Raw genomic sequence first — 13,928 nt, 5'->3', positions numbered from 1 at the left:
TTGGGAATGCACAGTTATGGCACATAGTTTATGGTTGAAGGATTAGGTTTCAGTTATGCAAATTTCGGTGTCATCTCTGTATGTTCTTCGGATGGCACTTAGGTATTTTATATCTATGTCATACACCTGAAGAACTGTACCGAGATGTTACCGAAATTCATTCACGTTGAAATTTAATATGATATAGCCATAAATTGCGTGACATGACTATGCATTCCTGAATGGGATAAGGCCCTTACCGGAGGCATAATGTGACACTATCATTTGTATGAAGTTGTAGTGATTGTTGTATTTTTATTGTGGTTCCAGGAATTATGGACAGGATGTGGATACAGAACCCGAATAGATGCGCGAACGAATACTTGGATGGAATCGAGGATTTTATTGACTTTGCACGTACACACAACCTGGGTGCAACTAGAATCCGATGTCTTTGTAGGAGGTGTAACAACAAGTTAAGGGAGACAATTGAAAATGTTCGATTTCATTTAGTAAGGAATGGAATGATTGAGACATATAATACTTGGAACCATCATGGGGAACAATTAGACAATGCTTCGTCTTCAAACGCCATAAGAGTGGACAATGTTGAACCTATTGTGGATCCTAATGAACAAGTCATGGATATTATAAATGATATTTTTCCTTTTGCATTGACAAACACCAATCAGGAAGGGGAACATGACGTGCCTACACCAATGGACAGTGCAGAGTTCAAACAATATGAAAAACTATTAAAAAATGCCAACCAAGAATTATACTCGAGGTGTAAGAACTTTTTTGTTCTCAAGACCATTGTGGAACTAATGCATAGAAAAAATAAAGTATTGTATGTCGAACTAGTGTTTTGATTACTTTTTGGGGGTTTTCAAGAGAATGCTTTCAAAGGACAATTGTTTGCCGAAAAAACCATAGACATGCACAAAAGGTGTTGAATGGTCTTGGATTGGGTTATGAAAAAATTCACTCTTGCAAAACCAATTGTATTTTATTCTACAAAGAGAATAAAGCATTAGATAAATGCTCTGTATGCACTGAGTCGAGATTCAAAATGACATCTCAAAATAGAACGACTAAGATCCCACAAAAAGTCATGCGTTATCTACCACTGAAACCTAGGTTATAGTGATTGTATATGTCAACGCATACTGCCACAAACATGAAATGGCATAAAGAAAAACGGGTAGACGACGAGGTGATGAGGCATCCTACTGATGGGGAGGCATGGAAAGAGTTCAATCGAACATTCCCCAAGTTTGCTGCTGATCCTCGGAATGTTAGATTAAGACTTGCCACTGACGGATTCAATTTGTTTGGGGTTCTAAACCAACAACACAACACTTGGTCGATTTTCGTTTTCCCATATAATTTGCAGCCTTGGAAATGCATGAAAAAATAATACATGATGATGACTTTTTTGATAACTGAGGATTCTGGCAGGTCAATTGATATTTACTAAAGGTTGTTGGTTGATGAGCTAAAAGATTTATGATCACGTATGATAAGTCCACTGGGAAGATGTCCACTTTGCGGGCAATAGTTATGTGCACTGTGAACGATTTTCCCACATATGCAATGGTTTCTGGGTGGAGCACTAAGGGTTATATGGCATGCCTTGTATGCAAGGATGATGTAACATCTGGTTGGTATGCTGAAAAAGATTGTTACCTTGGTCATCGGAGATGGTTTCCATGGGACCACAAGTGGCGGGAAAAGGATAAAAAGTTCGATAGGAACACAGAGCATCGCCTTAAACCTAAAGAATGGTTCGATGATCATATTTTGGAACAGCTTAACCGTTTGGAGTTTGCTCTATTCGGGAAAACAGTGAGTAGGACCAGACTTTCTACACATATGAACTGGACGCACAAGCCTATGTTTTTTGAGCTCCCGTATTGGTCGAAACTAAAATTGAGACACAACCTCGAAATTATGCATGTTGAGAAAAATTTCTTTGACACATTGGTGGGCACCATTCTAGATATCGAGGGCAAGACAAAGAACACGATCAAAGCTTGTCTTGATTTGAAAAGAATGGGCATACAGAGGGGTTTATGGATGAACAAGGATAGTGATAAAGCCATAATGGATCTTACGTTTTTTTCTATGAAACTAAATGACAAAAAAGAGTTTGTGAAGTTTGTATCGTCTGTAAAGTTTCCTAATAGGTATGCTTCTAATATCGCGCGTTGCGTGAATGTTGACAAGGGTAACTTTGCTGGACTAAAGAGCCATGACTTCCATGTGTTTATGCAACACCTACTTCCTATGGGTATTTGAAACCTATTGCCAAAAGATGTAGTGAAGCCAATCTTGTCGTTGTTTAGATTTTTTTTTCCCAACTGACGGCAAGAATGTTGCGAAAGACAGACATTAATCAATTGCGGCATGACATGGTACAAGTCCTATGCAAGTTTGAGATGATATTCCCTTCAGCTTTCTTCACAAGTATGATCCACATGATGGTTCACTTGCCCGAATAGGCATTGCTTGCTGGTCCTGTCAATTATCGATGGATGTATCCAATAGAAAGGTATATAATCCCGATCATTTGTTTATGCATCATTATCCCATACTTACTAATTTGTATCGTATCGTTTTATTTTGGCAGGTTTCTCGATGAGCTGAAAAAAAAAATGTACACAACAAGGCGAAGCCTGAAGGATCAATTATAGAGGCTTAGGTTCAATATGAGTCACTTACTTTCTATGGAATGTATTTGAAAGATATGCAGATGACTTTCAATCATCCCCAGTGCAATAATGTCGAGGGTGTGAGAAAGGAGAAACATTCTATTTTTGCCCAAAGCGCACGACCCTTTGGAGATCATGTATGAGCGAGTCGTTTTCCAAAAATGACATGGAGGTAGCGCATTGGTTTGTACTGAACAATTGTGATGAGATAATGGCATACTTAGATAAGCATGAAGAGATGATGAAGCGAGAACATCCATCACATTTGTATGCCAAGAAACACCGAGAATTGTTTCCATAGTTGTTTCTCGAATATGTAAGTTATAAGTGTTTTGTATTTGTGATATATACTACAGTATTTAATTTTCTCAAACTAACATGTGTATGTTTCTATATAATATTAAGTGAATAAATTAAAAGCATCAAATTCTCCCACTTACAGTGAAGAGTTATATCACTTGTCGTTCGGCCCAATTCGCGCTGAATTGTTCTCGGGTTGCCATGTTAACGACGTCAAGTTTTTGGGGATTGCACGAAATAACAAGTTGTGTACGCAAAACAGAGATGTCCATGTCTCTCTCACACTTTCTCTTCCTCCTCCGGCAGCCTTCTCTCTTCCTCCTCCGGCAGCCTTCTCTCTTCCTCCTCCATCACCCCCTATCTCTTCCTCCTCCGACAACGCTCTCCCTCTAAGGTAAATTTTAATTTACTAAACTCTAGTCAAATTAGGAATTAGGGTTCTACAATTAGGGTTCTAATGTTTTGAATAATTGCTTTGATTTGATAATTGCTTTGATTAGGGTTCTAGAACTAGGGTTCTAATCTGCTTTAGGGTTCTACAATTAGGGTTCTAATGTTTAGAAAGATACACAAAATAATTGTATATGATTCAACCTCTGTGTATAATTGAATGTACGTATGACATGGCAGTTTTTTGGTGCGTGTTCTTAGTTACAAACATATTCGTATACATGTAATCATTTGGGTGTTTACAATTTCGGGTCTTTTGATGAATTATTTTGTGATAGTGCATACTATTTCGAGTAATTTAGGGCGTGCTTAATGACCTCATACTATTTCAAGTATTACTAGCATCATAGGCCTGATTTTTGTGATGAGATTTTGTTACGAAATCTTTCTAAACTAAATTGTCTTAACAAGCTTTAACATATGTTTGAACATATAACGGTGGTCCTGCTTTCTGTGTCAAATCTTTGTTTTCCTTCTTCCTTGACAGCATATTATTGTTTTTGAGTAACAAATTTGGTTCTTAAAAGTTGCCATGTTTTGTTGCATTGATTTTTTTTTCTTTCTAATTGTTAAGACTTCTATAGTTTTTAGATTCAAATTGGGATTGGAATTGGGACTTAATTATGAATAAATCAGATTGGGTTAATATCTATTAGTTGCATTTTTCATGACTTAATCAAATTAGGGTAAGATTATGCTGAGACTTTAGTAGTTTTTAGATTCAAATTAGGATTGGAATAGGGACATAATTATGTATAAATCAGAATGGGTAAATCTCTATTAGTTGCATTTGACTACACTTTTCACATATTCACTTGGTGAACTGTGTTGGTTGGAATTGGTGAACTGTGTAGTACACTTGTATTTTTCTTGGTTGGTTCTTTTTTCTAAGGAACTCTCTCTCTCACTGCTTTTTGCAGCTTCTTTATCAGAAAGTGCTTTTTCAATTGTGTTCTTACTTCTTAATTTCATGTTCTATGTGTTCCTAAAGATCATTATTGATCTGTCATTATAGGGTAGGTCTTAAATATTCTCTAGTCATACTTGATAATTTTTCAACCCAGCTTACATGTTCCAGGAACATCTGCGTGAAAGATTTATCCTTGTATGTACATTAGTCCCAATTTGTAAGAATTAAGGTTAAAAGTTTGTATTTTGACTATTTTCTTAACCCTTTTTATGCAAAAAAATTATGGCTTGAAGTATAAGCTTGACTTTCAAAGCATTTTGAAAAATTAATTTAGCATTAGACTTAAGCTTATATTTTTGGTACTAGACTTTATGGAATTTATTTTGTTTTCAAGATGGAGATGATCCATGCTCATAAGAACTAGTTTTAGATTCTTCCATTAACAGATAGTCTCATGTCATGTTGTGTTCTTCCTTCTCCATATTATTGTATTGCACAAGATATGCAAGCTTTAAGAAAGCTTATGAAATGTTTATGGCAAAGTCCTCATTTTGGTTTAATCAACAATCGAAGAAATAAATGCCATCTTGTGTTTGACGGGCTGGTGTACGACCCACTCTCTGAAAGTTCCCATTTAGTTGGACTATATGCTTTTCTTCTTTCTATTGGCGTATCAATTCTTGTGTTTCAGTTCCAGAAATCTAATTGTTATTCTCTTCCTTCATATTTTGTTAATTTGTCGTTTCTCTTCAGACAATAATGTGAAATCAATGGCAATGCTTTTTATTTTCAGTTGGAAGTAGTCTGCCTAATCTACACAATGTTTTAATTTGGTTGTTTGAATGTTGTAATCGTAATTTGGTTGTTTAACCATATATATGCATTGAATTTTGTTTTTTTTTTCTAATTGTGCAGATTTCACAGCTTATTAGAAGTCGTAAGGCGATGACGACTACAACCCATTCGTTTCCCCTGCCTCCCACTGTAGCTACCACTGCTCCAGCAGAAATGGACCCCAGGCCAGCTAATTCATTGGATCTGGTTGATCCGGTTGGTCCCCGGGTCTTTCAGGTGCCAGTGTCATCAGCCTCTTCAGTTGCGCTACTTGCTAGCGCCAGGCGTGGTCATCAGCCTCTTCAGTTCCACTACTGATGCCTCGGGGTAACAACCAGGTAAAATTAAATAACTCCCTTTATTTCCTTGTGAATTTAGTCCAAATAGGGGTGACCCGCTATTAGAATCAATGCCTTAGAAGATATATGATGCGTAACTCACCTTGGTCAAGTTTTAAGAAACACATTCAGTTCATTATGTTCTTAATCAGTTTGGAATGGTTATTTCATCAAGTTTTTCTCTCCATGTCATGAGTTGTCAATTTAATAGTAAATTTAAAAGGGCTACACTTAGTTTTGTTCTTATTATTCATCAATCTGCCATAAAATAGTTAATAGACATTTATAAGTCAAGTGTAAGTTTTCTGCCGACTTAGAAAAGGGACTAGCCAAACATGACCACGCCATAGGAAGGTGCTGCTTTTAAATTATATCACATATCTGACATTACCTTTGTGCTTCATGGATTATCCCTTTTCCTTTATTTTACTGAAGTTGTTTTGAATTTTCCATAATAATTCCTTGTCATTTTTGTATTCTTGTTTCTACAATTTTGTTGAGCTATTATGATCTGCACAAAAATTTAGCTTAGTGGTTTCCATGACTTGATCTTGCATATGAATTTAAATTTTGTTAGTTTCTCAAGCTGATTGGAAATTACTATTACTAGTGTGCTAGTATAAAGGTTAAGTGATAGGCTTTCTTTCAATCAAAATCGTTACATAATGCAATTGTGCGTTTGGTCCAAACTTGGCTTATTCAACTGTTGTGATTGTTGTTGGATATCATATTTTATTCATTACAATGTCCAAGATTTGGGAATTGTTATAATTTTAGGGGAGGTTCTGCCGAAATTTTGGTATTATTTGTTTTGTTTGTTTGAATGTTTTTTATTTTTTTGCAACAAAGAAAAATACTCGAAGATCTTGTCGCCAGTTGAAGACGGCGAAGGTCACCCGGGTGACCAACGGACGTATCACGATTGGATACGACGATTGGCATCGGGCTGCACCAACGGCAGAGCAGCATAGCGCATTGGCTCACGACATTGGTCACATTGTTCAGACCTATTGCCCTATGCAATGGAAGTCTTGGAAGGTGATGCCGGACGAGGTAAGGACGAAGGTGTGCGCACAGTTGTCGGTAAGTATCCTACCTTTTAATTGTTTTTCCTTCAAATTTTATATATTTATATTACTTAATGTATGTAATAAATTTGTTACATTGCAGACGAACTACAATTTCGACGACATCAACGACGATATGTTGGCGTACGTCAACATGCTCTTCTCTAAATGGTACAAGCAGTGGAAGAGCGACCTGCACCAATATTTTGAGACATTTAATGATCCGCAAGTCGCTCTTGAGGAGGGTTGCCCGAAGGAGTTTGATGACCGGGAAGATAATTGGGTGTGGCTCTGCAGTCATTTTCAGGAGCCCAACTATGTGGTACATTTTTTATATTAAGTTTAAAAGTATTATACGTTTCTTACTAATGTTTATTGATTTTTTTATACTTCATTTAAATTAGAACTAATACGTTTTTTTTTTTGTATAATAAAAGAAGGCGAAAGCCAACAAGAGCAATCGGGAGAACAATACTCTTCTCCACCATTTCGGTTTGAGGCCCTTCTCATATAGGATGGAGGCGTGGCGGCAGGTAATAATAAAGTTTTTCATATTCAATTTTTAATATGTCAATAATATTATTATTTTTTTCGTACTAACAATTTTCGTATCATGTTCTATTCATGGGGGTTCAAAATTCCCAAAGATTGATGTCTTCAACAACGTTTATGTTCAACCTGGGGATGAGTAGGCCGAGTCACTTCATGTAAGTATTCTTCAATTGTAATTACCATCTTACGCATTCAAGTATCATGGTTATTATTTGAATGTTATTATTAATATTTTCATGTTATATTACACAGGCCACGATGATGGAGAAGAAGCAGTTGGTTCTTCAGAAGTCCGCCTCCCAGCTTCCTTCCGAGACTCCGCTCGAATATGTGGATCCCCTAGAGGATGCGAGGTTTCGGATCCTTACAGAGACCTTGGATCAGACTCTCGGGCGGAGGCCGGGGATGTATTGTAGGGGGATAGGGAATACCCGACAGCAGGAACCTAGAGCCTCTTCATCATCGCAATCAAAGAGTCAGGTGACAACTTTGATGGCAGAGGTGGCCGACCTTAGGACTGAGCTCACCTCATATAAGAGCCAGATATCACAGATTGTACAGGCCCTCAGTCAGTCCAGCATTCATCTCCCGGATCTTTGTCAGCCGTCGACATCCAAGCCCTTCCAACCCAAGCATGCCCACAACTCTAGCCCTTTGACCTCTAAGCCCGTCCTTAACCTTGAGACCTTTCAGCCACCTTCGAATGACGACCTCGTAGATTACGCTGCATTATTTTCTTAGTTTTGTACTCCCTTACCTTTTAAACATTTTCCTTGTACATACATTTATATTTATTTAAATATATTACTTTTCTCTTCATTACATTTTTTAATTGCGATTTAATTTTATTACAATATTAAAAAAAATAGAACAAAAGGTTAAATTTAAAAAAATATATATATTTTTATTTTTGCACGACGAATACCTTTGTCTCGCAATATTAGAGCAACTAACAAGATTTCGTCGCGCAACTGTAAACTATTGTCGCATAACATCTCGAGAGATGAATACTAGTCGTCCCACGTTTGTATCCTAGTATTTTGTGCGACGAACACATTCGTTCCTATAAATTTTGTGTGACAAAGGCTAAACCGTCGCGCTGCGTTTTTGCGACCAATGCTATTGTTCGTCGCGCAAAGTCTCCCTTCACGATCTTTGTGCGATAGATTCTGCGTGACGAAGTTTCCATTGCGCATACATTTGTGCGACGAAATGACACTTTACGTGACCAACTTTTGTTCGTCGCGTAAATAGTTAAACATAGTAGTGTCTCCAGATCGGCACATTCTAGACAAAAAAGTTTTGACAACGAAACATAGAGACGTTTTTCCATTGAGCAAATATTCGTGCTTTTGAATATCCTCGAGCTCCAGCCTCTCTAGTGTGAAGCCAATGCATGACTCATCATGGTGAGTACTGATAGCTATTAATACATGTAAATTATTGTTCATTTTATATTCAACAATAAAAGAATGAGTTTAAGCCAATCAACTTAAAGTAGCTGGTTCCCTTTTGCAGCTATCATATATAGCTAGGGTTTTGCCCACTTAGCTTAGGCATGTTTAATTCGGCTGCTAATAAGCCACTAGTCTGGGATAAGGTGTTTGGGTCATACATAAAAATAAGGCATGTTATGGGGCTTATCTTTTTTTATTTACACAAAAGTCGCATGATTCTAGCCCACCAATTTAGGAGCCCAAACCAGGATTTAGATGACAATCTCATTTCTCTCTAACTTGTCCAACAACTCGGACACAGTTCTCATTGAGGCGCTTTTCCACTCAATATGTCAAAGCTTGGGAATATCTCACCCCATTAAATGCTTATACACGCGTCTTTTTTTATACACCGAGGTTTTTACCGCAATCGTGCTAACCGCCTCAAGACAGTTGAAGACCACTTACCAAAAATATCGTCATTTTCAGCGTCAAATGATCGATCTAACCATGCTCCAGCTCAGCGATATGTTCAAGGTTACTCCTTTTCCCCTGCCTATAAATAGAACCAGAAGCCTCCATGTTGGAGTAAAATCCGATTCTCACAAGATTTTGTGGTCTCACAATCATTGTACATTACTTGAGGATCAAGTTAGGATTAGGGAATTAACTTGGACTTTGCCTGTTGCAAAAGGAATGTAATATTAAGTTGTTATTCTTGCTAAAAAGGGTTCCTAATCCTGATTGGTTAAGGAGATATAGACATATTTAGTTACCTATTAGGTCTCAATGATGGGCTAAGCCTATTAGGTTAACATGTCTATATAAGTGAAGGTCCCTCCGTTTTCTAAGACATGCAATATTCACAAACTCCCTATACAGTTTGATTGCCAAGGATCAGTACAACGTAGAAGACTCTTTACGCACCAAGCTTTTATCCATGGCGTCTTCAGGTTAGTTACATACTTGTGTTTTAATCTATATAGGCTAATAAAGTTTCATATGTGGTATCAAAGCCTAGCTTGTATGATTAAGACCTTAAAAGAAAATTAAATTAGAAAACTCGGTAAAGTTCTTTTCTCTGTCGATCATCATGTTATAGTTTATAGTTTTCGGGTTTAGTTTTTGCCTTCAAATAATTACGCATGATGGCTGCTATGTTTTCAATTGTTTGGCATGCAAATTGGATGAGGGGTTTACATTATTATATTGCTATGCACGGATGCCGTCTTAATTAATTAACATATTGCCAATTTAAGACTAATTGAAAGACATTGAAACTGGATATATATTTGCACGATGGATTGTTTGCAGGTTCTAGTAAGACATGTCTAATATAAAGATTAATAATTTGACATGCATAAAGTAATATCTGATCAAGTTTTTAGGCATCGCTTGTTTGATATCAATTAAGCAAGCCTTAGCGGCTTAATTGATTTGAGTGGTCTCTAAATCCAAAGTCCTATTGATTAAATTGTGTTGTTTTAATTATAATCTTCTTGCTCGTAAGTGTGGATTATTTTAATTGGTTCAATTAGACAATAGCATGGTATGAAATATATACTGTAAGAATTTGTGGAAGGTTTTCTTCTTGCTCGTAAGTGTGGAAAATAGGATGGCAATTCTCATTATGAAAAGGGCAATGTCTGACACTATGAGAGATAGTATTGCTGATACGGATAGTGCTAAGGAATATTTAGAAATCAATTGAAGCTAAGTTCAAGGAATCCGACAAAACTGAAATCGGAAACCTTATGAACTCATTGATGACAACCAAGTTTGTCAATGGAGTGTGAGGGAGTTGAATTCTATAACCGAAAACCAATCAATATCCTACACCAATGAGAAGGAATTTGGTTTCCGTTGGCAAACTCGTCAAGAATAAATTTTTTCCGAATTTTAATGAAGATGGCTTCGATATTAATCATAAGTTGAATTCTGTTGGAAGTGATTTGTTTGTTGATGGTTTATTTAAGCTAAATTGCAAGGTTCCATTTGTCTCCATGAACACGGTAGGAATTAAGAGAAAGATTTCAACAAATGAAACTTCATCCAAGTTATGGCACAAACGGTTAGGACATATGTCAAAGGAACGAATGCAAACTTTAACAAAAACTGAAATTTTGCCACCACTTAATTATCAAGACATGGATGTTTGTGTTGAATGTATAAAAGGAAAAATGGTTAACACCAAAAAGAAGGGTGCAATTAGAAGCCAAAATCTGCTGGATCTTATTCACACTGACATTTACGATTTGTTTCCTACACCAACACATGATGGTTTTAAATATTTCATCACCTTCATTGATGACTATTCAAGGTATGGCTACATATATCTTTTGGCTGATAAATCTGCTGCGTTTGAAGCTTTTAAAATATATAAAGCTGAAGTGAAAAACAAATTTGACTTAAAGATCAAAGTTGTTAGATCCGATAGAGGCGGAGAATACAATGGCAAGTATGATGAAGTTGGTCGTCGTCCTGAACCTTCTGCACAATTTTTGAAAAAAAATGGCATTGTATCATTGTACATTAATCTTGGAACACCTGAACAAAATGGAGTTTCAGAAAGACGAAATAGAACTCTTAAAGATATGGTGAGGAGTATGATGTGCTGCACAAAGTTGCAATGTTTTTGTGGGGTGAGGTTATAAAGACAGCGAACTACATCTTAAATAGAGCTCCTAGCAAATATGTTCCAAGCACTCCATATGAATTATGGTACATGAAGAAACCGAGTGTATTTCATCTAAAAGTTTGGGGTTGCAAGGCAGAAGTAAGAGCTTATAATCCATTGGAGAAAAAGTTAGACCCAAGAACCATTAGTTGTTTCTTCATTGGATATCCTGAAAGAAGCAAAGGTTATCGATTTTATTGTCCAAATCACACCACAAGAATTATTGAAATTGGGAAAGGTAAGTTTATAGAAGAGTATGTTGGTGATTTAGAGTTGAAAGCTTCATCTTTGAAGAGGAAAAAGGAAGTAAATAATGAATAAGGACTTGTTGAACAAGAAGATATTGTGGTTGACCCAACATGGCAACAAGTGAAGAAAGTCCACTTCCTAATGCTCATGTGGAAAGTGAGCAGCGAGAAATTGCTCATGATGACCATGATGTGACAATCTAAGTGAATGAGCATGTAGTCCCTGCTAATAATGTCGATGACCAAAACCAAGTCCTTTTAAGAAAATCCCAAAGAATTAGAAGGCATGCAATATCGGATGATTTTATTTGTTATCTTCAAGAATCTGAATTTAATCTGGGCGAGTTTGATGATCCAATTACATTCAAGGAAGCCAGGACTAGTTCTCAAAATGAAGAGTGGTTGAAAGTCATGAAGTCTGAGCTTGAATCAATGAGTAAGAATGGAGTTTGGGAGTTAGTACAATTACCAAAGGGGTGAAAGGCTATAGGATGTAAGTGGGTATTCAAAATCAAAAGAGATTCTAGGAGACATAGAGCGATATAAGGCTAGATTAGTAGTCAAGAGGTTCACTCAAAAGGAAGGAATTGACTACAATGAGACATTTTCTCTGGTTTCTACCAAAAATTCATTTAGGGTCATAATGGCACTTGTAGCTCACTTCGACTTGTTTCTACACCAAATGGATGTAAAAACTAGATTCTTGAATGGTGATTTGGATGAAGAAATTTTCATGAAGCAATCAGAATGGTTCATTCAAGAAGGGAGAGAAAATTTGGTGTGTAAGCTCAAGAAATCCATTTATGGTTTGAAACAAGCCTCAAGACAATGGTACTTGAAATTTGATCAAGTTATACAAGATTGTGGTTTCATTGAGAATCCGTCTGATGAGTGCATATATCTGAAATTTGGTGGGAGGAATTTTGTAATCTTGGTCCTTTTTGTAGATGGCATCTTGCTAGCTAGCACAAATCTTACCCTACTCCATAAGACAAAGCTTTTCTTGTCTAATAGATTTGAGAAAGATATGGGAGATGCATCTTACGTCTTGGGGATAGAAATTACCAGAGATAGGAAGAATAAAATACTTGGCTTATCTCAAAAGGCTTATGTTGAACGAATTTTGAAAATGTTTGAGATGCGGGACTGCAATGGTTGTGACATTCCCATGGCAAAGGTAGATAAGCTAAGTAAATCCCGATACCCTCAAACTGAAATTGAAAGGGCAGAGATAGCTGGAAGACCTTATGCTTCTTTTATTAGCAGCCTCATGTACGCACAAGTGTGCACTAAACTCGACATCATTCAAGCAATTGGTGTTTTGTCTAGATATCAATCTAATCCAGGTTCTCCTCATTGGATGGCTGCAAAGAGAGCTATGAGGTATTTGAAACTCTATTATAGAAGGACCAATAACCTTGAGTTGATTGGCTACTCGGATTTGGTTTTTGCGAGGTGTGCAGATTCTCTCAAGTCTACTTCTAGCTACATTTTCATGCTCGCTGGAGGAGTAATGTTTTGGAAAAGTGGAAAACAAGGGGAAGTTGCAACGTCTACTATGCAGGCTGAATATGTAGCCTGCTATGAAGCCACTTCACAAGTTGTGTGGTTAAAAAACTTCATATCTAGCATGAATGTTGTTGAATCAATTGCTAGGCCCATTCAGTTATGGTGCGATAACAAAGTTATAAGATGATTCGCAAGGAAGTCAAGAAGTAGCAAGTCAAAATGGATTACATTGATACTAAGTCAATGTTGGTGGATCCACATAATAAAGCTCTTCCTAATGCAGCGTTCCATGTGCATATGAAGAACATGGGCTTAGTTTTCGATTTTGATGCATTGAATTAGTGGGAGATTCATGTTTTATAATTTAGTTAGTTCCCTTTGCATTCATTCTTAAGTTAAGTCACTAAGACTATTAGTTTTTGGCTGGTCCGTGAGTTTTAGATTATAAAGTTTGAAGCATTTTTCAGTTAATTTTATTATGGTCTTATTGATTGTTTTATATATATGTGTGGCTGTTTGAATGCAGTTATCAAGTAAAAAGTAAAGTAAATGCTTTAAAGTCACAAGCATTTACAAGATGATATGAAGAATGTTTTCAAATACTGTTTTCATTAAGGCTAGAAAACTAAGGTATTCTGATACAGTTACACTAGTTATCCTGCTAGCATTGATTGGGTTTTGGACATAAGGTTTCAATCATTATTCTTCATTCTTTTAATAGTTTTTGGAGGGCTTCCTTTGAAGCATCAAGCAGACTTACATGGTTTGATCAAGGAGGACCTTAGAAATTAAATATCAATATATTACATCAAGTCTGATATTTATATTTCGATTTTCTCACTTATTGTTGTTTCATGTGATTAATGCTCACATATGTGATTATGAAGACTATGGATGTTACCCTTGTCCAATAG

The sequence above is a fragment of the Malus sylvestris genome, chromosome 1 (genome assembly GCF_916048215.2).
Source record: "Malus sylvestris chromosome 1, drMalSylv7.2, whole genome shotgun sequence".
Lineage (NCBI taxonomy): Eukaryota > Viridiplantae > Streptophyta > Magnoliopsida > Rosales > Rosaceae > Malus > Malus sylvestris.
The sequence above is the reverse complement of the archived record's forward strand: the minus strand, read 5'-3'. Positions refer to the sequence as shown.